We start from the raw sequence: 26,354 nt of genomic DNA on the forward strand, positions 1-26,354 counted from the left end.
GACAAAATCATATGCAAGAAAGAATGGCTGAATTGAGGGCCAAGTATGATGAAGATAAGTAGTTAGAAAAATTAAGAGGTGCGGGGTAAATTGGGCATAATATAGTGAATTTGAAAACCCCTTTTGTTTAAAATTAAAATGTATTTGGCTCAGTGGAATGTAGAAACAATTTAAAAATAGAATAAGATAACTGTATAACGAAGGCCAACCCCCAAGGTAGAGGGGGAGGAGCTAATGTGGTTTTAGAGCTTAGTAGTCCATAAAAGATAGAACCGTCAGTAGAGAGTATGAAACGTAGCTACAAGGAAGCGATGGAGGAAGATCAAAGTTTTGGCGACAGCGGGGGTAAATTAGTGATACCTGGACGACTTTGTTCAGCCAGGAACAGGGTGAGGTTTGAGGACCTAGGACTGGGTCCTCCTAGTTATGATACCCCGTTGTATGAAATACCTAGACCTGCGACTTTAAACTTGCCTCACCCTTTGACTCTAGAGGTAAGAGGAGAGCCGCATGTTTACGCCAATATGGGAACAATTACACGCCAGCCAGAGCGTGGTGGCAACGGTAGGGACAGGGTTGAGAACCCCTATGAGATTCCTACATATGGGGGTAGCCCCACGTTGTTTGAAGACCCATTGGACACCGTTCATGAACATCCTGAAGCGGACAGAGTTTACATGAACGTTCCTGTCATCCGTCGAAGACGACGCTGGGCGTACGGTAGGGTTTGGCTGGCCACCATACTTTGCTTGATAGTAATAACATTGATTTATTGTTTGTTGGGGCTGCGAGCGCAAAGAAGGCGAAGGTTCAGCTTCGACAGCATGGCTCCGATTAATCCCATCGACTTGGTCGACGTACGGTATGGCAGCACTAAAATAGCCAACCAAACGTGCTGGAAAGTGGAGGTAATGCATGTCAGTGAAGAATGGAAGAGAAGTAAAGGACCGCAGAGGGAAGCCTGCGGTGCCGGAGCGGATACTCCTTGTGAGAGGCAATGGAGGGAGGAGAGAACCACCCTAGTGAATTCCTACCTTCGCAGCAAATCCAGTCAAACATATAATGAATCGGTGAAGATTTTGAAAAGGAGCACCACGTACCCTGTAAATTCAAAGAGTAAGTGTAAAGTTCGAGTAGTTTACCGGATTAATAGCACAGCGAACGACTCTATAGTCAATATTACTTTGTTATGCTTGAAGAAGCTAGAGCAAAGATTTGTTAGAAATAACTGGGTCCAGATTGGAGAAGGAGATCCTTCTTGGTACGTTAATGAATATTGTGCAAGGTTACCAGATGCGACAGGAGGATACTGGTTAGAGACAGACCCTGACGACCCGGATTTCGGAATTCCAGCGGCCCCACGAAATGACACTTGTACCGAGCTTCGGCCGGAATGGGAACCATGTTGGAGCTGTTTAACTTTTAGATGCAGTGGACCAGAAACCAACGGGACCATTGAAGGACCAGGGGCCAACGGGACCGGTGATTACCTGCCAGGTACTCCGACTCCAGCATCGGGTAAGTACCCTTTAGTTTTTCATCAACGAAGGCTTAAAAAATTTAGAAAGCCGAGGGCGATTGAAGTTTTTGCCCCACGTTTTAAACGTATGATTTTCGCCTCACCGAAATTTCTTGGAATGCAGGGGTTCAAAAAGCCCCCACCAAGGAAAGTTAAAAAGAAACGGCCGAGGCACAGAGTTAGGTTAAATAAGACCCGGTCACATAATAGATTACGTAGGATGGTATACGCCGCGACTATTTTTGGAAAAAATACGTCTAGGAGGACCCCACCAATTACACCTCCAATAAAAGTAATAGATAAAATAAATAAAGTTAGTAAAGTAATAAAGAAACGGCCAGGATGCAGGGTTAGGTTAAGTAAGGCCCAGTCGTATTATAGTGATAGCCATTGTGATTGGAATATGATGAGGTATTGTCCCGTGCCCTACCACATGTTTTGCTTTGCGGATAGCGGTAGTAGTCTTACCCTCCCCGGAGGAGGGTTAAGAGGTGACGCGAGTACCTTGCTTACTCACCTTTTTGCAATGAGTGTTAAAAACGCACTATGTGAAAAGAAGATAAAAGTGAAACACGAAGAGTGGTTGAATAACTCTTTTCCATGGATATGGAAAAGGGGTACGTATGTGTTGGAATCAACCTTTAATAAGACTGTGAAAATAACTGTACTAAATATAAAACAGGTACAAATGTGGGCTCAACGCATTCCTACGCCGGATGATTTACATAATGTTCCGAAGGGTGATTTTGATAAAATTGATCAATGTGTAGCACTAAGAATGTTTAACAGATTGGAAGGGAAGGAATGGATAAGTGGTATTTCACCGCGATGCCCCTTGGTGGAAATGGGAACGCCACCTTTTACACATTGGATTTATAACTGTACAGGGTTAAAAACAAACTTAACGATTAAAGGGGTGTTGCAAGCTTGGAAAGAAATACATACGAGAGACGAGAGTAAGACGTGGTGGGGACTCAATAAAGATGAAATTGTTAACGACGTGTTACCATGCTTAGGAGAGTCGGAAAATTATTGGGTTAAATATCAATATATGGCGACAGTGTATTCTAAAGAGAATGACATTTGGCCTGACAGTGAAAGACCAGCCTTATACGCTAGTCCACGGCCGTGGGAGATGGTGTGTAAGGGTGGAGATTCCGGGAAGGATTTTAAAAATTGTACGATTGTGTTAGCACGTAAACCTTGTTATAAAGTTTCCCGGTTTAAGAATTTTTGTACCCCACGTTACCACGATGAAGATTATGCCAATATCGAGGGAGCGGTATGGGTAAAAGATAATAATAATAGATGGATTCGGAGCCAGGCGGCAGAAAGAGGTTATTGCGCGCGATGGGACAATGATCAGGAATTGTCTAAAATGGTAGGACTTAAAATTATCCCCAAGCCTCCTGACTCCATTATGCAGATTTTAGAGGGTCACGCATTTAGAAAATCCCTTTGTGCAGGAGACATAGTTACAGGATTTGATTGGCTGGGATTCAATAAAATTTATGGCCCAGGTACATGCCACGAACCTGCTGAAAAATGGCTGCATTGTGGACACAGTGACGAATACAATCATAAGGGGGAACATGTATGTACTTGGTATGAGAGAATTGGATTGGCAATAAAGGGTGTAGTTAAAACTGTGGCCACAACAGCCGTTGAAGTTGTGGAAGATGTGGCAGAGACGGCTTTTCAGGGTATAAAAACCGGGCTGTCAAATTTAGCACAAGATGTGGGACTTTGGTTCCTGCTAGGTTTAGGAATTGTTTTAGCGGCAGTGATAGCTTTTGTATTTGTTAAAAGAGGATCTTTGTCGCTATGTCCTCGTCGAGAACACAAAGTGAAAGCCTCACCTAATATGGTAAAAGCTCGGCTATTGGCCAATGAGCTACAGGAAAATTGGGGGGGGGCGTCGAAGAGGAGGTTACTGAGTATTGAGGAAGGGCTGCAAAAAAGGGCGGGATCGACCAGACTATAACTGCAACGCCCCAGCCCTGTCTTCCTCAATCCTCACTGACACTTTTTGGCGGAACAGTAAAACTACACATGACCATGGCATGCGGTGCGGTTAATGGTACTAAAGGGAGACCAGGCGCCCTTCAAAATGTAAGTAATGAAGCTGAATATTGGATGATTTTTATAATATGGCTTCTTTATTGCTGTACTGGACAATGGGACATTTGGCAGTTAACTCGACCCTTTATTTTGGTGATAGCTGTTACCAAGGTACTGGTGTTACGCTTTGTGTTTTGTACATACACACTGGGATTGGGATGCTTCATTGTGTACATGCATGGCCGAATTAGAATAAATTATAAAACTCCAAGGGGGGTAGCTGAAACTTTCCTCTTGGTGTGCTGGGTTTGTTTAGATGTAACCTCTATCATGATTTTTGAGGTTTTATATGGAGCAGTTATATTAGAAGGCATATTTGCCATGGCATTGGCATTGTATATTATGAATATGGTGATTCGCCTTCAACGAAATCCTGTGGCTACGGGCAGCAGGGTTTGGATGTGGCGAACAGCTAAACTAACTTTATGGGGTATAGTTTGGGGAATAATTTCAATTCTCCTTTGGCTGCGCCTGGTCGACCAATTGGTTTTAGTAGTTTGGTTTTTTACATATGCAGCTTTTTTTACTCTCCCGCCAAAAGGTTCCGCTACTCGGAGAGCGACCACACCCTCGCTCTCTCGGCGTAGTGGCATTCCGCATTCTCTCGACAGAGTGGGTGCGGATGATCATTTAGATCAGGATCGACCTGTACATATGGGGAGCCGCAATTTTGCCGGCTCTCCTCAGGTTTAAGAATTGTCGAATTGTATTTGTGTGTTTACCAGGATAACCAGGATGAGCCGCGGTGTGTCTTCTGTGGAAACGATCTCCTTCTCTTCTCAGCCTGGGTAGTTGGAGACGTGTTCTATGGGCACTGCTGCTGTCCTTTGTCCCCAGAGGGTGTGGGTGAGGAAATGTGGCTTATACCCGATGGGCTTTATATGACTTATTTATGTGATCTTTTCGATTCAGCCATGAGCAAAATTTGGAAATGGCCTGGCTTTGCTGACCTCGCGGGCTCATGTAAGTTGGAAGGTTTGGTTCAAAGTCCAATAAAAGATATACGATACCATGTTAACAAAGAAAGTGTATTCATCGGGAGCACTGTCCCTTTGATGCGCATGGTATGGCGCCTGCCTGACGGTGCTCGACGCTTGACTTTCAATACCCCGTCTGGCTTTTGTGTAGCCGCCACTCCTAGGAAGACGGCCAGACCTGGTGAGAGTGCCAGGTATGGTGGTGTTCGAGTTGGAGAGGAGCGACCCTGCGCGCCTGAGACGGCCCCCTCGCCCTCCCTGGACCGGGTTGACGAGCCTGGGGAATCCAGTGCCGCCCGACAGGAGGCTCCAGTTGGTAAGATCATGCCACTGTTGAGACCAGTCTCCCCCGCGGTTTCATCATTTGATGATGACCCGGTGGTTGAGCATAGCGAGGATGAGGGCTCGTTGGCTGCGTTGTCGCCCTCCCTACTGATAAATGGCTTCAGCCTGTGGTCTCCACTACCTGATCCTTCGCCCGTCTCCATGCCTTCTGACTCCCCGGCGTCTCCGTTGGGTGATGACGGTGGGGTAGATGAGGTGTGGATGATGGGGTTGGATGGTGAGTTGGATATGCGGCTGATTTGCTTGAGGGACACCTGTGATCTCTAGGAGGGGGTGTCGAATTGAGTGGAGTCGAGTGGGTCAGATGGAGCACCATATCATGTACTTTTAGATGACAAATTATGGACTGAACTCAATTCTAAAATTAGAGATCAATTGGTGTCCATAAGATCAAGGAATTGGTGTCTATAGGGCAGATATGATCATGTTTTGGCCTCTGGGTGTAGTACCCCAAGGTAACCACCAGATGCCGCCAAACCTAAGCAACCGGAGCCGCCTGCTTAGCAAGTATAGGTCATCCCTAGCGAGGCCCAGGTTGGCCTTAAGCCCCACGTTAGCTTTAAGTAAGCCCCACGTTTCGATAAGATCCTCATCCTAGCCCCACATTTTGAACCTTATCAAGCCACAAGTTAAAGAGAGTAGGTGGCCCCACGTTGTAGTGATAAAGCCCCACGGTTAAATAAATAAACAAAGGTATCCTGAATTGAGTAATAGCACACACAATATACAATTTTTACTCGACAATTGTTAACCTGAATTATGGATCAATGCTTACAGCACATTGAAGCCACTGTGAAACTTTGCTGTCTTTTATTTCCTTTTAATTACATGCGATACTGTTTATTATCGCTGATAAGATTGCTGTAACTGCATTGAGTGTCATGATTGCCTGTATGAAAAGATGTTTTCTCTCAGCATTGCCATACAAGATGTGTAACAAATGAAAAAGAATCAACCTGTTGAGATTCCCTGAGAGGTTTGGGATTTAACATGCTATGTATTTACATATTATTCATGCTTGCATAGTTTGGTTAAGAATATTATCACATATTGTCATTGATTTGATGATTGTAAATATCGAATAAGAGCCAGGACCGTTAGAATTGTAATAGGGACTTTTTTGGCTCCATATTGAATTGCAGCCGAGACTTTGGCAGCGTAAGATGGCGTATGGCCACGTAGGATGGCGTCTTGCCCCACGTATAGCATGTTGCCCCCAGTAAGATGGCATATGGCAACGTAAGATGGCGTAGTGCCCCACGTAGGATGAGTATATTGCCCCATGTGTAAATGAGTGCATATAGCCCCACGTAGGCTGAAATGTATTTTTGTTTAAACAGGAACTGACTAAGCTCTGTGGTGTGCGTAGCTTAGTAACCAGTTTCCTGTGTGTGCTTGTGTAAAGAATGAGCTCCAATGTTATGTGCTTGTCTCTCACTCAACTGTATGTGACTGTGGATATGCCCTAACACGTCCCAACATGCCCTAACTCGTCTCAGCGCATTGATATGCAAAGGGACTACAAGTGACTGGAACGACCGGCGGAAGACCACCGTTACCAAGGAGATGCTGTGACGCAACCAAGGTTATAAAAGAATGCCCCTGGCAACGATCGGGGCTCCGAGCTTTCAGCTCTTTGTCGTGAAGCGATCAACCCGTGAGGAGTGTGTTGTTAGAGAAAGCGTACAGCAGAGTGATAGGACTTAGGTTTTTTACGGAGGACCTTTGGCTGTTAGCTGCGAACGGGACTTTTCTCTCCAAATTGGGTAATGTACAATGCTTTATTGAATAAGATGTTTAAGAGGAAGTTATGAACGGTTAATCGCGTGTAGGGACGGAGCCATTTTAACACACTTCCATATCTTCAAATTATTTTTAGCCAAAAACGTCTTATTTTAAAATTAGGTCTTGAGCTCTTTGAAGAAGTGATCAATCTTAGAAGGCTTTATTTAAAGGTTTAAATAGTTATGTTTGATTTCCCTTTTTCTATTTCATTTTATATTTTATCAATTTTAATTTTTATTGTATTCTTGATTTTTGAAATTTATAATTGCGCCTGGTGTTTGGTGAACGCGCATTAAAGAATTTAAAAATTGTTTTTATATTCCTGTTATCATTGTAATAAAATATTGAAAGACAATTTTTGCTTTAATTATTTTATTTGTTTCTTTCGGTTTTGTTTTATTATTTTTGGGACTTTTTACTAAGTCCAGGTCATTTTATAAGACCTCATTATTTTCCTTCGAGACGGACAACGGCAACGGACGTTTGGAAAAGAGGTAATTGTATTTTAATAACATTTGATGAATGGTTTCCATTTGTATTAATAAAGTCAAATACTCCTGCTTAGTATGAAACAAGTCCGTATGATCCTAACAAGGATTATTAAATGACTAGGTCAATAACAAATGCAAACAACTAAGAGAGGTGGAGCTGCCAAGTAAGTGAGGTGTTCAGTCTGTTATTCCTGGGTTCGTGTGGTTGCTCATTCAGGAGTAATAGGTGGATGAAAACGGATTGACCTCATGATAAGAAGACAGTGAGCAAACCTAGGTGAGTCCACTTCGATATATCGGCTTGACTAATTCTCGTCCCCTCACATTGACGCCTTAGAGCCGGTGAGGGAAAAGGGGAATTACTGACCCAATGATTGGAGAGTCGATCAGGACATATTTCCCGATTTAAGTCCTGCGGGTAAGCGGAAGTTGACACAGGATATTCCCCGACCTGAACAGGAAGTGACCAATATCAACAGGAAGTGACCTCATATCAACAGGAAGTGACCAATATCAACAGGAAGTGACCTCATATCAACAGGAAGTGACCTAAAATCAACAGGAAGTGACCTGATTTTAACAGGAAGTGACCTCATATCAACAGGAAGTGACTTAAAATCAACAGGAAGTGACCCGATTTCAACAGGAAGTGACTTAATTTCAACAGGAAGTGGCCTAAAATCAACAGGAAGTGACCTGTTTTTAACAGGAAGTGACCCGATTTCAACAGGAAGTGACCCAATTTTGACAGGAAGTGACCTGATATCAACAGGAAGTGACCCAATTTCAACAGGAAGTGACCCAATTTTGACAGGAAGTGACCTGATATCAACAGGAAGTGACCCAATTTCAACAGGAAGTGACCCGATTTCAACAGGAAGTGGCCTGAAATCAACAGGAAGTGAGCATGCTAGTGCTAAGTTAGCATGCTAATGCTAGCTAATGCTAATGCTAGCTGAACATGCTAATGCTATTGCTAGCTTAGCATGCTAATGCTAATGTTAGCTCAGCATGCTAATGCTAATGCTAGCTTAGCATGTGAATGCTAATGTTAGCTTAGCATGCTAATGCTAATGTTAGCTTAGCATGCTAAAGCTAAGTTAGCATGCTAATGCTAATGTTAGCTTAGCATGTTAATGCTAAGTTAACATGCTAATGCTAATGTTAGCTTAGCATGCTAATGCTAAGTTAGCATGCTAATGTTAATGCTAAGTTAGCATGCTAATGCTAATGTTAGCATGCTAATGCTAATGTTAGCATGCTAATGCTAATGTTAACTTAGCATGTTAATGCTAATGTTAGCATGCTAATGCTAATGTTAGCTTAGAATGCTAATGCTAATGTTAGCATGCTAATGCTAATGTTAGCTTAGCATGCTAATGCTAAGTTAGCATATTAATGCTAATGTTAACTTAGCATGCTAATGCTAGCTTAGTATACTAATGCAAATGTGACCTGATTTCAACAGAGTGACTATTACTCCATTGCTTAAGTTTGCCACTCCTTACACCATTGCGACTCGATTCTACCCTCCTTACTTCATTGCTTACTTAATTCTTCTCACTTTACTCCATTGCTTACCCGATTACTTGCTACTTCCTCCATTTCTTACTTGATTCCTTCCTTGTTTTCATGTTTCTTGCTGATTTATTTTTACTTTTGTGGTATTTATCTTCCTTCAACTGCTTCTAGATTTCTGGATGAATTTAAACCATTCCAACTTCAGCATGTTAAGCTCATTCCATGTCATTCAGTATCATTCAACATCATTCAATATCATTCAATATCTTTCAATATCTTTCAATATCATTCATCATCATTCAACATTATTCCAAATCATTCCACAGGTATTCATTCAGCTCTCCAGCCTTCACACGCCATTTCCCCAGAAATGGCATTTCTAGTTCTTATTCTATTTTATTCCTCGCACTTTTTTGTCCTGTTTCTACTTCCACATTTTTCACCCGATTCACTCCGTTCCAATTTCAAATGATTCCAAATATTCGCGCCTACATCGCTTCCATTTTTCTTATTCCCACGATTCACGTGTTACCCGCAATTCCCGATTTCGTACCCGATTTTTCCCCATGTATTCTTAATGGGAGATTCTAAATTTCACATTTCCTTCCACATTTTTCATCCGATTCACTTCGTTCCAACTTCAATATGTTCCATCATGAGCTCTTCCAGCTTTTCAGTTCCAAAATTCACACCTTACCCACAATTCACGATTTCGTACCCGAATATTTCCCACATTCTACATTTTTCATTTACTTCCACATTATTCATCCGATTGACGTCGTTCCGACTTCAATGTATTCTAGCAATTCAAGCCATGAGCTCTTCCAGCTTTTCAGTTCCAAAATTCATGCCTTACCCACAATTCCCGATTTCGTACCCGCATATTTCCCACATTCTACATTTCACATTTACTTCGACATTTTTCATCCGATTGATGTCGTTTCAACTTCAATATATTCCACCAATTCAAGCCATGGGCTCTTCCAGCTTTTCAGTTCCAAAATTCATGCCTTACCCACAATTCCTGATTTCGTACCCGCACATTACCCATATTCTACATTTTCCATTTACTTCCACATCATTCATCCAATTAACGTCGTTCCAACTTCAATATATTCCAGCATTTCAAGCCATTAGCTCTTCCAGCTTTTCAGTTCCAAAATTCACGCCTTGCCCACAATTCCCGATTTCATACCCGAATATTTCCCACATTCAACATTTTCCATTTACTTACACATTATTCATCCGATTGACGTCGTTCCAGCTTCAATATATTCCAGCAATTCAAGCCATGAGCTCTTCTAGCTTTTCAGTTCCAAAATTCACACCTTGACCACAATTCCGGATTTGGTACCCGAATATTTCCCACATTCTATATTTCACATTTACTTCCACATTATTCATCCGATTGACTTCGTTCCAACTTCAATATATTCCAGCAATTCAAGCCATGAGCTCTTCCAGCTTTTCAGTTCCAAAATTCATGCCTTACCCACAATTCCCGATTTCGTACCCGAATATTTCCCACATTCTACATTTCACATTTACTTCGACATTTTTCATCCGATTGACGTCGTTTCAACTTCAATATATTCCACCAATTCAAGCCATGAGCTCTTCCAGCTTTTCAGTTCCAAAATTCAGGCCTTACCCACAATTCCCGATTTCGTACCCAAATATTTCCCACATTCTACATTTTCCATTTACTTCCACATTATTTATCCGATTGACTTCGTTCCAACTTCAATATATTCCACCATATCACGTCATGAGCTCTTTCATCTTACCACCGAACTTACCACGCATGGCGGCCATTTTCCAACTTACCATGCACGGCGGCCATTTTAGACAAATGATATGCCCAGGTTTCTCGCCAACCTGGCCTCCCAAGGCGGTGGCCATTTTGGCCAATTGATTAGGTATGCGTGTGATTCTTGCCAGGATATTCCCCGACCTGAACAGGAAGTGACCAATATCAACAGGAAGTGACCTCATATCCACAGGAATTGACTTAATTTCAGCAGGAAGTGACCTAAAATCAACAGGAAGTGACCTAAAATCAACAGGAAGTGACCTGATTTTAACAGGAAATGACCCGATTTCAACAGGAAGTGACCTGATTTTAACAGGAAGTGACCTCATATCAACAGGAAGTGACTTAAAATCAACAGGAAGTGACCTGATTTCAACAGGAAGTGACTTAATTTCAAAAGGAAGTGACCTAAAATCAACAGGAAGTGACCTGTTTTTAACAGGAAGTGACCCCGATTTCAACAGGAAGTGACCCGATTTCAACAGGAAGTGACCCGATTTTGACAGGAAGTGACCTGATATCAACAGGAAGTGACTTAAAATCAACAGGAAGTGACCCAGTTTCAACAGGAAGTGACCCGAATTCAACAGGAAGTGACCCGATTTCAACAGGAAGTGGCCTGAAATCAACAGGAAGTGAGCATGCTAGTATTAAGCTAGCATGCTAATGCTAATGTTAGCTTAGCATGCTAATGCTAAGTTAGCATGCTAATTCTAATGTTAGCTTAGCATGCTAATGCTAAGTTAGCATGCTAATGCTAATGTTAGCATGCTAACATTAGAATTAAACCATTCCAACTTCAGCATGTTAAGCTCATTCCATGTCATTCAGTATCATTCAACATCATTCAACATCATTCAAAACCATTCAATATCATTCAATATCTTTCAATATCATTCATCATCATTCAACATTATTCCAAATCATTCCACAGGTATTCATTCAGCTCTCCAGCCTTCACACGCCATTTCCCCAGAAATGGCATTTCTAGTTAATAATAATGTTAATAAATCCTCCACTTCTACCTGTAAATGCAAACGTCAGTTAGTGTCTGTTTGAACTTTCAACCATTGGAAGGTGCTATTGTATTGCATAACAACATACTTATTTTTAGCTTGCACAAAACTACGTTGCTTATTGATGTCCGTCCAAAACAATCTATCTGGACTAGAGGTGTCAGTGGATTAAAATTTGAAATGATAATTAATCGCATTACTTCAATAATTAACTGACTATTAATCACACATTAATTGCACATTTTATATCTCAATTTATACCTACATTTACAATAAAATGTACACCCCCGCAATTTCAATATGGTTTTATTTTTTTTTTTTTAGTCATTGATAGAGAATTTCATAACAATTCAATAAAAAAAAAAATTCATTGATAGAGTAATTTCATAACAATCCAAGAAAAAAAGTAAAAAAAATAAAATAAAATATGTGCTGTACTGTAAAACCAAACCAAAGCGTGACTGATTTGTTTTGGTCATTTTTCTATCACTACAACATGGTATAATTGCATTTGTAAGACAATAGTGAAAGCTCAATGCATTTCTCTTTTCATATTAGGAGCTGCCTAATTTTTAACATGAACTTGTGAAATTATGCACATTTTTAAAACTGTAAAATACAACACAGTCCCCACAAATATATGCATTCGCGCTAGGCTTTTATTTTGTTAAGTGAAATAGGATGTGCATTGTAAAATGACGAATTTTTACTGCATAGGAACCAGAAACGACCGATGTGTTCTTTTCATATTAATAGCTCTGTAATTTTAAACAATAAGTAACTTGCGAGTTTCTGCACATTTTAAAATTGTAAAATACAACTTGACGCCAATCCCCACACATTGGGCAATATCATTTAATTTATTACTGCTAAATTGTGTTATAGTGGCTCCTTTTTATGACGTTGGACGCTTTTATTTTGTTAAGTTCTCGGATGCGAGACGCAGCTGAGGCCGCTCTACTGTTACAGCGAACACATCGGTAGTTTCACTTTCACCCTGATGAGATATTTTGTGGAGATGCTGAATAAAATACGCCTCACATTTAAAGATAAATAGGCTTGGGCTCACTCCAACTGTCAAGACGGCGTCCATTCGGCTCTTTACTCTCACAGGGGTTTCAGAGTGCCCATGGACGCCTCTTGGTGCTCAGTGCGAACGCAACGGCTAACCGAGTGCGTTCTTTCAAAGCAAGGCACGGGTGGTAGTGGTGAGACACAGTCCAAATGGCTCCTCCACCTATATTCTGCCCCTTAAACATTGTATTTTAGCTCCAGTGGATTTCTATTGGGTAGTTTTGACGTGGACGTTTCTACTGTGGTGACTAGAATTACCTGAGTAGAGGCTTTCCAAATAAGGAGCGGTCGTTCATCGAGCGTTTAAAAAAAAAATAGTGCCGTTAAAGGCACTTTAAGTTAACGAGATAATAACGTGACAATTTTGACGCCCATAATCTGAACATAAAAGTTATTTTAAACAGTCACTTACGTCTCACAGGCAAACAAACATGATATAGCCAAACGCCAACATGCATTCTCGGTACTCAGGAGACTGCTCCTTAAAACAGATGATTCTCCTTCTTCAGACTCCTAGTGAGGTGAATTATAATGCTTTGTCGTAAGTAGCGCCAGCCACTGTTCAGGAGGGGCATAACAATTAGTAGGCGTCTCCTTGAAAAAAATGCTGGCAGGCTGCATCGGCCAGGCGTGCGACGTCACTGCGCCGGTGCCGTGATATGTCAATCATTTGGCGTCTGCTGGGTCCAATCCCATTTCAGCAGGGGCACGTGCCACTCCGGCCCTCCCTCTGGCTCCCAGAGGGAGGGCCGGGGTTTATAAGCAATGGCGGAGCGCCATTGCTTATAAAGTCATATTAAAAAGCCTGGCATTAAAAGGAATCATTATCACAGAGAGACATTTAAATAGACTATTGAGAGCCAGGTTGCTTTTCCAGCCGAGGTACGACATAGACGCCGGGATCGATTTCGTTGGCGATCAACTACAAGGATTTGTATTTCTATCAGAAAAGAAGACGTCAGAATCCTCCTCTCTCTGCTGGACCACTTCACTGGGGATTTTGTTGACAAAGCCTGTTGTGTTGTGTTGTGTGTTCTAATCTAGCATGAGCATTGGCTTGCTAAGCTAGCATTAGCATGCTAAGTTAATTCTTTGACTGCCAGCCATTTTCGGAAAAGGCAACCCCATACTGCCAGCTGATTTACAGAATTTTACCGATCTTTCAAGCTCCACAGAAAATGTCGTGTTAGGACTATGGAAACGCGGATACTACCAAATGAAAGATTGAGTCTCATCTTTCATCTAAAAAAAAAAGTTTGTTTCTACCTTATTCAGATCTTCAGTAATCAACAATAGAAAACAGCTTCGTTTCACCCAAATCCTCTTCCAATCCTTTCTTCCAAAATACGGAGAAATCAAGCTTTTTGTGAAACGATGTTATTTCATGCACTCTAGTGAATTTGGCACTTTTTTTTTGCATGAGTGATTCTACAAACACCTAAACTTCTATAAAACACTACCCCAACAATAAAAAAAGTGTTTTTTGATTGCAAAATAACAGTTTATTTACATGCAACAGTAGCAATCCGAACAAACAATTTGGAAAACTCTTTGCAAACTATTTACACATGCGCAACAGTTTTTGTCGGTCTGCTTCTGCATGGACTGATTTGCGTAGAGGTTGGTATGATGAACGATGTGCTGGAGAAGTTCATCCGTGATGAAGAGCTCCAGGATGTCAGCTGGCAGGTGGGAATTCAGCTCTGCTGCAGCATCCCTTGGTCCTGGTTTTGTAGCAAAGGGGAAGATGGTTGGCTGCCAGCCGAATTCATCAACTTCAAGCCAGCCAGAATCTTTGGGATCTGCAAATATACATTTCAATATCATATATTATTTTAGAGCACTGTGATACAATGTGTGTGTGTGTGTGTGTGTGTGTGTGTGTGTGCGTGTGCATGTTTACCTTTTTTTCTTGGATGTATTGATTGATGCACATTCTGTAAATTATAGAAGACGTTTACCATCAAATATTTTATTAGTGCTGTGGAGAATCGTTTTTTTTTTCTTTTTACCTTTGTTCTGCTCACTGTGAGAAGGGTCACTTTGGGCCCTATGAGGAGGAGCTGAAAGAAACATATACAATTACAATACTATCGAAAGACTTTCCTTTTATTGTTGCGGTGTATTGAAAACATTTGTTTGTTTTTTTACCTTTCTTTGTCGTAGAACCAGCGGTCGGACGTTGCTGTGAGCACGAATTATAAAATATACATTCACGTGTGTATAGGTAATAGATGTTTTAGTGTATATCAGCACATTTACACACGCTGCGAGCAGATCGACCGAAAAGGAAAGTAATCTTACTAGCATGTTAGCGCTTACCTTCACGTTCTTTGGAAGACTGTCCAAGACTGTCTTGCATCGGACCCATAGTAGTCGTCATCGTCCGATGAAACGTCATCTGTGCAGACGTGCTCGGTTGTGCACCACTTTTCTCCGGTGTAGCATCGTTAGCCAGTGGGGCCTTAGGACGTTATTAGCATCGCTAGCCGGTGGGGCCTTCGGACGTGGTCGAAACGGCCGCGTCACCGCTTCAACTATGACTTAACCCCGTCATCACTGTGCTCTTGAGCACTGGTCGATGCTTTTGAGCTTTGAAAATAAGGATCAAGCGTGAGCTGATTGCCATCTGTAGCCTTTTTGACTCCCTTAGCCAAGTTAGCCATTCTCTCCCCCTCAACACTCAAGCTCAGCCTCTCTTCTTCTACTGTTGTCTCCTACCCGATCTTGTCCAAAAGACTCATCACAGCCATCTAGTGGCCAGGAATACTCATATAGTAACCCGATCGGCTTGATACTTGGAGCACAGCTGCACCAACAGACCCAAGGCTTTCCTCCACCCGTTTCCATAAAAAAACATAGTAGACGTCAATTAACGTCTATGGCGGCCAATCCTAGGATTATACTGAACGTTTTTAAACGTTTATGGCGGTCAAAGAGTTAACATTAGCATTAGCATGCTAACTTAGCATTAGCAGTAGCGTGCTAAGCTAACATTAGCATGTTAAGCTAACATTAGCATTAGTATGCTAATTTATCATTAGCATGCGAAGTTAACATTAATATTAGCATGCTAAGCTAACATTAGCATTAATATGCTAACTGAGCATTAACATGCTAACTGAGCATTAGCATGCTAAGCTAACATTAGCATTGGCATGCTAACTGAGCATTAGCATGCTAAACTAGCATTAGCATGCTAAGCTAACATTAGCATTGGCATGATAACTGAGCATGAGCATGCTAAGCTAACATTAGCATTAGCATGCTAGCTTAGCATTAGCATGCTAAACTAGGATTAGCATGCTAAGCTAACATTAGCATTAACATGTTCAGCTAACATTAGCATTAGCATGCTAAGCTAACATTAGCATTAGCATGCTAACATTAGTATTAGCTTGCTAACTTAGCATTAGCATGCTAAGCTAACATTAGCATTAGCATGCTAACTTAGCATTAGCATGCTAACATAGCATTAGAGTGCTAAGCAAACATTAGTATTAACATGCTAACATTAGCTTAGCATGCTAATGCTAACATTAGCATTAGCATGCTAGCTTAGCATTAGCATGCTAAGCTAACATTAACATTAGCATGCTAAGCTAACATTAGCATTAGCATGCAAGCTCAGCATTAGCATACTAAGCTAACATTAGCATTAGCATGCTAGCTTAGCAGTAGCATGCTAAGCTAACATTAGCATTAGCATGCTAAGCTAACATCAGCATTAGCATACTAGCTTAGCATTAGCATGCTAAGTTAACATTAGCATTAACATGCTCAGCTAACATTAGCATTAGCATGCTCAGCTAACATTAGCATTAGCATGCTAGCTCAGCATTAGCATACTAAGCTAACATTAGCATTAACATGTTCAGCTAACATTAGCATTAGCATGCTAAGCTAACATTAGCATTAGCATGCTAAGCTAGCATTAGCATGCTAACATTAGCATTAGCATGCTAAGCTAACATTAGCATGAGCATGCTAAGCTAACATTAGCATGAGCATGCTAAGCTAACATTAACATTAGCATGCTAAGCTAATATTAGCAATAGCATGCTAGCTTAGCATTAGCATGCTAAGCTAACATTAGCATTAAGGTTAAAATTAGCATTTGCATGCTAGCTTGGCATTAGCATGCTAACATTAGCATTAGAATGCTAACTTAGCATTCGCATTAGCATGCTAAGCTAACATTAGCATGCTAACTTAGCATTAGCATGCTAAGCTAACATTAGTATTAACATGCTAACTGAGCATTAGCATGCTAAGCTAACATTAGCATTGGCATGCTAACTGAGCATTAGCATGCTAAGCTAACATTAGCATTGGCATGACAACTGAGCATGAGCATGCTAAGTTAACATTAGCATTAGCATGCTAGCTTAGCATTAGCATGCTAAGCTAACATTAGCATGAGAATGCTAAGCTAACATTAGCATTAGCATGCTAGCTCAGCATTAGCATACTAAGCTAACATTAGCATTAACATGTTCATAAGATGATATCAAAGATGAGACTCAATCTTTCATTTGGTAGTATCCGCGTTTCCATAGTCCTAACACGACATTTTCTGTGGAGCTTGAAAGATCGGTAAAATTCTGTAAATCAGCTGGCAGTATGGGGTTGCCTTTTCCGAAAATGGCTGGCAGTCAAAGAATTAACTTAGCATGCTAATGCTAGCTTAGCAAGCCAATGCTCATGCTAGATTAGAACACACAACACAACACAACAGGCTTTGTCAACAAAATCCCCAGTGAAGTGGTCCAGCAGAGAGAGGAGGATTCTGACGTCTTCTTTTCTGATAGAAATACAAATCCTTGTAGTTGATCGCCAACGAAATCGATCCCGGCGTCTATGTCGTACCTCGGCTGGAAAAGCAACCTGGCTCTCAATAGTCTATTTAAATGTCTCTCTGTGATAATGATTCCTTTTAATGCCAGGCTTTTTAATATGACTTTATAAGCAATGGCGCTCCGCCATTGCTTATAAACCCCGGCCCTCCCTCTGGGAGCCAGAGGGAGGGCCGGAGTGGCACGTGCCCCTGCTGAAATGGGATTGGACCCAGCAGACGCCAAATGATTGACATATCACGGCACCGGCGCAGTGACGTCGCACGCCTGGCCGATGCAGCCTGCCAGCATTTTTTTCAAGGAGACGCCTACTAATTGTTATGCCCCTCCTGAACAGTGGCTGGCGCTACTTACGACAAAGCATTATAATTCACCTCACTAGGAGTCTGAAGAAGGAGAATCATCTGTTTTAAGGAGCAGTCTCCTGAGTACCGAGAATGCATGTTGGCGTTTGGCTATATCATGTTTGTTTGCCTGTGAGACGTAAGTGACTGTTTAAAATAACTTTTATGTTCAGATTATGGGCGTCAAAATTGTCACGTTATTATCTCGTTAACTTAAAGTGCCTTTAACGGCACTATTTTTTTTTAAACGCTCGATGAACGACCGCTCCTTATTTGGAAAGCCTCTACTCAGGGAATTCTAGTCACCACGCAGTAGAAACGTCCACGTCAAAACTACCCAATAGAAATCCACTGGAGCTAAAATACAATGTTTAAGGGGCAGAATATAGGTGGAGGAGCCATTTGGACTGTGTCTCACCACTACCACCCGTGCCTTGCTTTGAAAGAACGCACTCGGTTAGCCGTTGCGTTCGCACTGAGCACCAAGAGTTAATGCTAACTTAGCATTAGCATGCTAAGCTAACATTAGCATTAGCATGCTAACTTAGCATTAGCATGCTAAGCTAACATTAGCATTAGCATGCTAAGCTAACATCAGCATTAGCATAGTAGCTTAGCATTAGCATGCTAAGCTAACATTAGCATTAACATGCTCAGCTAACATTAGCATTAGCATGCTCAGCTAACATTAGCATTAGCATGCTAAGTTAACATTAACATTCACATGCTAAGCTAACATTAGCATTAGCATGCTAACATTAGTATTAACATGCTGAGATAACATTAGCATTAGCATGCTAGCATTAGCATTGGCATGTTAAGCTAACATTAGCATTAGCATGCTAAGCTAGCATTAGCATTAGCATGCTAAGCTAACATTTGAATTAGCATGCTAACTTAGCATTAGCGTTAGCATTAGCATGCTAAGCTAACATTAGCATGCTAAGCTAGCATTAGCATTAGCATGCTAAGCTAGCATTAGCATGCTAAGCTAGCTTTAGCATGCTAAGCTAATATTAGCATTAGCATGCTAAGCTGGCATTAGCATTAGCATTAGCATGCTAAGCTAGCATTAGCATGCTAAGCTAACATTAGCATTAGCATGCTAACTTAGCATTAACATTAGCATGCTAACATTAGCATTAGCATGCTAACTTAGAATTAGCATTAGCATGCTAAGCTAACATTAGCATTTGCATGCTAAGCTAGCAATAGCATTAGCATGTTCAGCTAGCGTTAGCATTAGCTAGCATTAGCATGCTAACTTAGCACTAGTATGCTCACTTCCTGTTGATTTCAGGCCACTTCCTGTTCAAATCGGGTCACTTCCTGTTAAAATGGGTCATTTCCTGTTGATTTTAGGTCACTTCCTGTTGATATGAGGTCACTTCCTGTTGATATGAGGTCACTTCCTGTTAAAATCAGGTCACTTCCTGTTAAAATCAGGTCACTTCCTGTTGAAATCGAGTCACTTCCTGTTAAAATCAGGTCACTTCCTGTTGATTTCAGGCCACTTCCTGTTCAAATCGGGTCACTTCCTGTTAAAATGGGTCATTTCCTGTTGATTTTAGGTCACTTCCTGTTGATATGAGGTCACTTCCTGTTGATTTCAGGCCACTTCCTGTTGAAATCGGGTCACTTCCTGTTGAAATCGGGTCACTTCCTGTTGATTTTAGGTCACTTCCTGTTGATATGAGGTCACTTCCTGTTGAAATCGGGTCACTTCCTGTTAAAATCAGGTCACTTCCAGTTGATTTTAGGTCACTTCCTATTGAAATTAGGTCGAAATGGCAGAAATCCTAGGTGTCCCTAATCAATTGGCCAAGATGGCCGCCGCCACCGGTGGACAACGTGGCGGAAATCCTAGGCGTCCCTAATCCATTGGCCAAGATGGCCGCCGGCCTGTGGGTCCAGGTTGGCGAGAATCCTGGGCATATCTAATCATTTATCCAAAATGGCCGCCATTCATGGTAATTTGGAAAATGGCCGCCATGCGTGGTAAGTTCGGTGGTAAGATGGAAGAGCTCATGACGTGAAATGGTGGAATATATTGAAGTTGGAACGAAGTCAATCAGATAAATAATGTGGAAGTAAATGGAAAATGTAGAATGTGGGAAATATTTGGGTACGAAATTGGGAATTGTGGGTAAGGCGTGAATTTTGGAACTGAAAAGCTGGAAGAGCTCATGGCTTGAATTGGTGGAATATATTGAAGTTGAAACGACGTCAATCGGATGAAAAATGTCGAAGTAAATGTGAAATGTAGAATGTGGGAAATATTCGGGTACGAAATCGGGAATTGTGGGCAAGGCGTGAATTTTGGAACTGAAAAGCTGGAAGAGCTCATGGTTTGAATTGCTGGAATATATTGAAGTTGGAACGAAGTCAATCGGATGAATAATGTGGAAGTAAATGAAAAATGTAGAATGTGGGAAATATTCTCCAGCCTTCACACAATAATAAGAACTAGAAATGCCATTTCTGGGGAAATGGCGTGTGAAGGCTGGAGAGCTGAATGAATACCTGTGGAATGATTTGGAATAATATTGAATGATGATGAATGATATTGAAAGATATTGAATGACATTGAATGGTGTTGAATGATGTTGAATGATACTGAATGACATGCAATGAGCTTAACATGCTGAAGTTGGAATGGTTTAAATTCATCCAGAAATCTAGAAGCAGTTGAAGGAAGATAAATACCACAAAAGTAAAAGTAAATCAGCAAGAAACAAGAAAACAAGGAAGAAATCAAGTAAGAAATGGAGGAAGTAGCAAGTAATCGGGTAAGCAATGGAGTAAAGTGAGAAGAATTAAGTAAGCAATAAAGTAAGGAGGGTAGAATCGAGTCGCAATGGTGTAAGGAGTGGCAAATTTAAGCAATGGAGTAATAGTCACTCTGTTGAAATCAGGTCACATTTGCATTACTATACTAAGCTAGCATTAGCATGCTAAGCTAACATTAGCATTAATATGCTAACCTAAAATTAGCATGCTAAGCTTACATTAGCATTAGCATGCTAACTTAGCATTAGCATTCTAAGCTAACATTAGCATGCTAAGCTAACATTAGCATTAGCATGCTAACATTAACATTAGCATGCTAAGCTAACATTAGCATTGGCATGTTAACTAAGCATTAGCATTAGCATGCTAGCTTAGCATTAGCATGCTAAGCTAGCATTAGCATTAGCATGCTAAGCTAACATTAGCATTAGCATGCTAAGCTAGCATTAGCATGCTAAGCTAACATTAGCATTAGCATGCTAACTTAGCATTAACATTAGCATGCTAACATTAGCATGATAGCATTAGCATGCTCACTTAGCATTAGCGTTAGCATGCTAACATTAGCATTAGCATGCTAACTTAGCATTACCATTAGCATGCTAAGCTAACATTAGCATTAGCATGCTAACTTAGCATTAGCATTAGCATGCTAACATTAGCATTAGTATGCTAACTTAGCATTAGCATGCTAAGCTAACATTAGCATTAGCATGCTAACTTAGCATTAGCATGCTAAGCTAACATTAGCATTAACATGCTAACATTAGCATTGGCATGTTAAGCTAACATTAGCATTAGCATGCTAGCTTAGCATTAGCATGCTAAGCTAGCATTAGCATTAGCATGCTAAGCTAGCATTAGCATTAGCATGCTAAGCTAGCATTAGCATTAGCATGCTAAGCTAACATTTGCATTAGCATGCTAACTTAGCATTAGCGTTAGCATGCTAACATTAGCATTAGCGTTAGCATGCTAACATTAGCATTAGCATGCTAAGCTAGCATTAGCATTAGCATGCTAAGCTAGCATTAGCATGCTAAGCTAACATTAGCATTAGCATGCTAACTTAGCATTAACATTAGCATGCTAACATTAGCATGATAGCATTAGCATGCTAACTTAGAATTAGCATTAGCATGCGAAGCTAACATTAACATTAGCATGCTAACTTAGCATTAGCATGCTAAGCTAACATTAGCATTTGCATGCTAAGCTAGCAATAGCATTAACATGTTCAGCTAGCGTTAGCATTAGCTAGCATTAGCATGCTAACTTAGCACTAGTATGCTCACTTCCTGTTGATTTCAGGCCACTTCCTGTTTAAATCGGGTCACTTCCTGTTAAAATGGGTCATTTCCTGTTGATTTTAGGTCACTTCCTGTTGATATGAGGTCACTTCCTATTAAAATCAGGTCACTTCCTATTAAAATCAGGTCACTTCCTATTAAAATCAGGTCACTTCCTGTTAAAATCAGGTCACTTCCTGTTGATTTCAGGCCACTTCCTGTTGAAATCGGGTCACTTCCTGTTAAAATCAGGTCACTTCCTGTTGATTTCAGGCCACTTCCTGTTGAAATCGGGTCACTTCGTGTTGATTTTAGGTCACTTCCTGTTGATATGAGGTCACTTCCTGTTGATTTTAGGTCACTTCCTATTGATTTTAGGTAACTTCCTGTTGATATGAGGTCACTTCCTGTTGATATGAGGTCACTTCCTGTTAAAATCAGGTCACTTCCTGTTGATTTTAGGTCACTTCCTGTTGATATGAGGTCACTTCCTGTTGATATGAGGTCACTTCCTGTTGAATCGGGTCACTCCCTGTTAAAATCAGGTCACTTCCTGTTGATTTTAGGTCACTTCCTATTGAAATTAGGTCGAAATGGCGGAAATCCTAGGTGTCCCTAATCAATTGGCCAAGATGGCCGCCGCCACCGGTGGACGACGTGGGGGAAATCCTAGGCTTCCCGAATCAATTGGCCAAGATGGCCGCCGGCCTGTGGGTCCAGGTTGGCGAGAATCCTGGGCATATCTAATCATTTATCCAAAATAGCCGCCATTCATGGTAATTTGGAAAATGGCCGCCATGCGGTGGTAAGATGGAAGAGCTCATGACGTGAAATGGTGGAATATATTGAAGTTGGAACGAAGTCAATCAGATAAATAATGTGGAAGTAAATGGAAAATGTAGAATGTGGGAAATATTTGGGTACGAAATTGGGAATTGTGGGTAAGGCGTGAATTTTGGAACTGAAATGCTGGAAGAGCTCATGGCTTGAAATGCTGGAATATATTGAAGTTGAAACGACGTCAATCAGATGAAAAATGTCGAAGAAAATGTGAAATGTAGAATGTGGGAAATATTCGGGTACGAAATCGGGAATTGTGGGTAAGGCATGAATTTTGGAACTGAAAAGCTGGAAGAGCTCATTGCTTGAATTGCTGGAATATATTGAAGTTGGAACGAAGTCAATCGGATGAATAATGTGAAAGTAAATGTGAAATATAGAATGTGGGAAATATTCGGGTACGAAATCGGGAATTGTGGGTAAGGCAGGAATTTTGGAACTGAAAAGCTGGAAGAGCTCATGGCTTGAATTGCTGGAATATATTGAAGTTGGAATGAAGTCAATCGGATGAATAATGTGGAAGTAAATGTGAAATATAGAATGTGGGAAATATTCGGGTACGAAATCCGGACTTGTGGGCAAGGTGTGAATTTTGGAACTGAAAAGCTGGAAGAGCTCATGGCTTGAATTGGTAGAATATATTGAAGTTGAAACGACGTCAATCGGATGAAAAATGTCGAAGTAAATGTGAAATGTAGAATGTGGGAAATATTCCAGCCTTCACACAATAACGGGAATGGTGTAGAATAACATATGTGTGAAGGCCTCCAGCCTTCACACAATAACGGGAATGGTGTAGAATAACATATGTGTGAAGGCCTCCAGCCTTCACACAACTAGAAATGCCATTTCTGGGGAAATGGCGTGTGAAGGCTGGAGAGCTGAATGAATACCTGTGGAATGATTTGGAATAATGTTGAATGATGATGAATAATATTGAAAGATATTGAATGATATTGAATGGTGTTGAATGATGTTGAATGATACTGAATGACATGGAATGAGCTTAACATGCTGAAGTTGGAATGGTTTATATTCATCCAGACATCTAGAAGCAGTTGAAGGAAGACAAATACCACAAAAGTAAAAATAAATCAGCAAGAAACAAGAAAATAAGGAAGAAATCAAGTAAGAAATGGAGGAAGTAGCAAGTAATCGGGTAAGCAATGGAGTAAAGTGAGAAGAATTAAGTAAGCAATGAAGTAAGGAGGGTAGAATCGAGTCGCAATGGTGTAAGGAGTGGCAAACTTAAGCAATGGAGTAATTGTCACTCTGTTGAAATCAGGTTACATTTGCATTAGTATACTAAGCTAGAATTAGCATGCTAAGCTAACATTAGCAATAGCATGCTAATATAGTATTAGCGTTCTAATCTAGCATGAGCATTGGCTTGCTAAGCTAGCATTAGCATGCTAAGTTAACATTAACATTAATATTAGCATGCTAAGCTAACATTAGCATTAATATGCTAACTTAGCATTAGCATGCTAAGCTAACATTAACATTAGCATTCTAAGCTAACATTAGCATTAACATGCTAAGCTAACATTAGCATTAGCATGCTAACATTAGCATGAGCATGTTAAGCTAACAGCATTAGCATGCTAAGGTAATATTAGCATTAACATGCTAAGCTAATATTAGCATTAGCATGCTAACATTAGCATTAGCATGCTAACTTAGCATTAGCCTTAGCATGCTAACTTAGCATTAGCATTAGCATTAGCATGCTAAAATTAGCATTAGCATGCTAACATTAGCATTAGCATGCTAACTTAACATTAGTATTAGCATGCTAAGCTAACATTAGCATGCTAAGCTAACATTAGCATTAGTATGCTAACTTAGCATTAGCATGCTAAGCTAACATTAGCATTAGCATGCTAGCTTAGCATTAGCATGCTAAGCTAACATTAGCATTAGCATGCTAAGCTAACATTAGAATTAACATGCTAGCTCAACATTAGCATGCTAAGCTAACATTAGCATTAACATGCTAAGCTAACATTAGCATTAACATACTAAGCTAACATTAGCATTCACATGCTAAGCTAACATTAGCATTAGCATGCTAACTTAGCATTAGCATGCTAAGCTAGCAATGGCATTAGCTATTAGTGGAATATATTGAAGTTGAAACGACGTCAATTGGATGAAAAATGTCGAAGTAAATGTGAAATGTAGAATGTGGGAAATATTCGGGTACGAAATCGGGAATTGTGGGTAAGGCATGAATTTTGGAACTGAAAGGCTGGAAGAGTTCATGGCTTGAATTGCTGGAATATATTGAAGTTAGAACGAAGTCAATCGGATGAATAATGTGGAAGTAAATGTGAAATATAGAATGTGGGAAATATTCGGGTACGAAATCGGGAATTGTGGGTAAGGCATGAATTTTGGAACTGAAAAGCTGGAAGAGCTCATTGCTTGAATTGCTGGAATATATTGAAGTTGGAACGAAGTCAATCGGATGAATAATGTGAAAGTAAATGTGAAATATAGAATGTGGGAAATATTCGGGTACGAAATCGGGAATTGTGAGTAAGGCAGGAATTTTGGAACTGAAAAGCTGGAAGAGCTCATGGCTTGAATTGCTGGAATATATTGAAGTTGGAATGAAGTCAATCGGATGAATAATGTGGAAGTAAATGTGAAATATAGAATGTGGGAAATATTCGGGTACGAAATCCGGACTTGTGGGCAAGGTGTGAATTTTGGAACTGAAAAGCTGGAAGAGCTCATGGCTTGAATTGGTAGAATATATTGAAGTTGAAACGACGTCAATCGGATGAAAAATGTCGAAGTAAATGTGAAATGTAGAATGTGGGAAATATTCGGGTACGAAATCGGGAATTGTGGGTAAGGCATGAATTTTGGAACTGAAAAGCTGGAAGAGCTAATGGCTTGAAATGCTGGAATATATTGAAGCTGGAACGACGTCAATTGGATGAATAATGTGGAAGTAAATGGAAAATGTAGAATGTGGGTAATGTGCGGGTACGAAATCGGGAATTGTGGGTAAGGCGTGAATTTTGGAACTGAAAAGCTGGAAGAGCTCATGGCTTGAATTCCTGGAATATATTGAAGTTGGAACGAAGTCAATCGGATAAATAATGTGGAAGTAAATGGAAAATGTAGAATGTGGGAAATATTCGGGTACGAAATCGTGAATTGTGGGTAAGGCATGAATTTTGGAACTGAAAAGCTGGAAGAGCTCATGGCTTGAATTGCTGGAATATATTGAAGCTGGAACGACGTCAATCGGATGAATAATGTTTAAGTAAATGGAAAATGTAGAATGTGGGAAATATTCGGGTACGAAATCTGGAATTGTGGGCAAGGCGTGAATTTTGGAACTGAAAAGCTGGAAGAGCTCATGGCTTGAAATGGTGGAATATATTGAAGTTGGAACGAAGTCAATCGGATAAATAATGTGGAAGTAAATGGAAAATGTAGAATGTGGGAAATATTTGGGTACGAAATTGGGAATTGTGGGTAAGGCGTGAATTTTGGAACTGAAAAGCTGGAAGAGCTCATGGCTTGAATTGGTGGAATATATTGAAGTTAAAACAA

At 40.6% G+C, this 26,354-nt stretch overlaps 1 protein-coding gene and 2 long non-coding RNA genes across 9 annotated transcripts in view; 1 reads left to right on the top strand and 2 right to left on the bottom strand.

The window, feature by feature from the left end:
- LOC144023468 (uncharacterized) overlaps window positions 1-13,240 on the bottom strand; it is a 50,606-nt gene extending 37,366 nt beyond the window's left edge. For 2 of the 7 annotated variants that reach the window (XM_077528974.1, XM_077528983.1), the window contains exon 1: window positions 13,075-13,239. The gene's annotated coding sequence lies outside the window, so the exon portion shown is untranslated. The other 5 variants (XM_077528979.1, XM_077528978.1, XM_077528984.1 and 2 more) reach the window with 4 other exon arrangements.
- Window positions 13,241-14,254: 1,014 nt separating this feature from the next.
- LOC144024056 (uncharacterized) lies at window positions 14,255-16,016 on the bottom strand. The gene is made up of 3 exons (XR_013284662.1): window positions 14,675-16,016; window positions 14,566-14,599; window positions 14,255-14,464 (listed from the first exon to the last, which is right to left on the bottom strand). It is a non-coding gene; the product is annotated as an uncharacterized LOC144024056 (long non-coding RNA).
- A 1,836-nt stretch (window positions 16,017-17,852) lies between these two features.
- LOC144023327 (uncharacterized) overlaps window positions 17,853-26,354 on the top strand; it is a 227,107-nt gene continuing 218,605 nt past the window's right edge. The window contains exon 1 of the long non-coding RNA XR_013284527.1: window positions 17,853-18,001. This is a non-coding gene — a long non-coding RNA (uncharacterized LOC144023327). The remainder of the gene's footprint in view (window positions 18,002-26,354) is intronic.

Source organism: Festucalex cinctus, chromosome 8 (assembly GCF_051991245.1).
Source record: "Festucalex cinctus isolate MCC-2025b chromosome 8, RoL_Fcin_1.0, whole genome shotgun sequence".
NCBI lineage: Eukaryota > Metazoa > Chordata > Actinopteri > Syngnathiformes > Syngnathidae > Festucalex > Festucalex cinctus.